This window comes from Triticum aestivum, chromosome 3B (genome assembly GCF_018294505.1).
Source record: "Triticum aestivum cultivar Chinese Spring chromosome 3B, IWGSC CS RefSeq v2.1, whole genome shotgun sequence".
Taxonomy (NCBI): Eukaryota; Viridiplantae; Streptophyta; class Magnoliopsida; order Poales; family Poaceae; genus Triticum; species Triticum aestivum.
This window is the reverse complement of record NC_057801.1, coordinates 441,850,570-441,852,907: the sequence shown is the minus strand read 5'-3', so window position 1 is coordinate 441,852,907 and position 2,338 is coordinate 441,850,570.

Here is a 2,338-nt window from a genome sequence, read left to right as displayed (position 1 = left end):
ACGGATTGAGCTCCGGTGCCTTCACTGCACCTGCTTTTGGCTGTATGACAGGTGAGCCGGACACATTTTGGTCCCACCTGTCATAAACCCAAAGGCATGTGCACTAAGTCAATGAAGTTGCGTCCATATAGTACTCTCGTGGAGTGGTTTTATTATTCTCTCCATAACAATCGTTTTAAATTGTGTAAGTACGAAATGAAACTCTTTATTTAACGTACAGTGAAGAAAACTACTACTACTTCCGATGAACTAACGATCCACGCCGACGCGTCCTGGTCGCACTTCCTGTCCTTCACGTGCAGTACACTACCCTCCCTTAAGTGAACAACCACACATGCGCCAAATTATCGGAAACGTGTGAGAGTGTGTACAAATAAAGAATTTTAATTTCAATTATCGAAAAGGTTTGAGACTATTACAAAGTTTGACTTCGGTCAAATCTAATATGCGGAGTAAATAAAAATGGAGGGCTACTACGTCCATCCGTGTTTTTAGTCCACACCATTTTTTAAATCAAAGTTAATAGCTGGACAAATAAAATTACAGGGGAGCCAGAGACAAAGTTGTGAGAAGGCTTAGAAATCAATACAAAACTTATGCTCTTAGTACCAACGTCGATCCTTCTTCGAGGAAACATTTGGTTCATAGCCAATTGTGTGATAAAATTGCACCAACGTGAAAGACGACTACGTCTCCAACGTAACCAAGGTGAACTGACGAAGGATATCATCTTTGTGCGTAACAAGCAAAGAGCACTGATGGAGACAACTTGTTTTTCATTGAAAATCGATCAGCTTCACCAGCTGATGCAACCATGAGGCGCAACCATGAGCATCGATAGGTCATCATGGTGATGCATCATCCATTTGGCATCAAGTTTGGGTGAGGCACCTATGAAGTTCAACAAATCCTCACTGTGGTATGTTTCTTCTCAGTAATCAAGCTCGAGGAAGGAAGCACCACGTGGCAGAGGACAGTGAGGCGGAACAACAATGGCCATCCAATTTTGTGCAGTTCCACTAAAATTGAGGAAGACATGCCCGGGTATGGAGATACGCATCGCTGTTTCCAAAAATATAAAAAAGGGATATAGTGTTGTTACTTTGTTTTACAAGATTAGCAACGACATCTCAATTGTCAATAAGAATTAATGAAAAGTACACCAACAAACAGAAGCATCATAATTATCTTGATGAGAACTAAACCAAGATACCCGAGAAAAAAAGCATTTCTTCATTTAACCAGTGATAGTACTACCACCATATGGACAATGACCGCACAACCACCTTGTACTTTTTGTCGAAACAACATGTATACCTCCACCGAGGCATAAATTAGGACAACTTTTCGAGTGGCATTTCCTCTATAATAGTACTAGTAGGTGATGTTGGACCAGCCGACGAACCCTAGCTACTATACATGGGGAGCTGGGAGTAGTCGCATAGAAGAAAACCTGCACACAACGACCTAGGGAGCTGGACCAGTACAAGAAGTTATACCTCAGGTGGGCGAGATGTCGTTTAGGCGGGCGGGCGGGATCTGCCCACATGACGGCAGCGGACAAGGGCGCGGAGGATCTTCGTCCGCGCCAGCGCCGGCTCCGAGAGGATGGTGCGCATCGGCTTCCTCTGTCGCCGACAGCGACAACGTCAACGCTGCACCTCCTCACCTCCTACAGCGGATGGGATTCGGCAGGATCTGTGACTGAGGGAGTCCTGGATTAGGGGGTATCCGGACAACCGGACTATATACTTTGGCCGGACTGATGGACCATGAAGATACAAGACTCAAGACTTCATCCCGTGTCCGGATGGGACTCTCCTTTGCCTGGAAGACAAGCTTGGCGATCCGGATATTAAATCTCCTTCTTTGTAACCGACTCTGTGTAAACCCTAGCCCCCTCCGGTGTCTATATAAACCGTAGGGTTTGGTCCATATAGGGACATAATCATCATAGGCTAGCTTCTAGGGTTTAGCCTCTACGATCTCGTGGTAGATCAACTCTTGTAATACTCATATCATCAAGATCAATCAAGCAGGAAGCAGGGTTTTACCTCCATCGAGAGGGCCCGAACCTGGGTAAAACATCGTGTCCCTTGCCTCCTGTTACCATTAGCCTTAGACGCACAGATTGGGACCCCCTACCCGAGATCCGCCGGTTTTGACACCGACATTGGTGCTTTCATTGAGAGTTCCTCCGTGTCGTCGCTGCAAAGGCTCGATGGCCCCTTCAATCATCAACAACAATGTGGTCTAGGGTGAGACTTTTCTCCCCGGACAGATCTTCGTGTTCGGCGACTTCGCATTGCAGGCCAATTCGCTTGCCATCTGGAGCAGA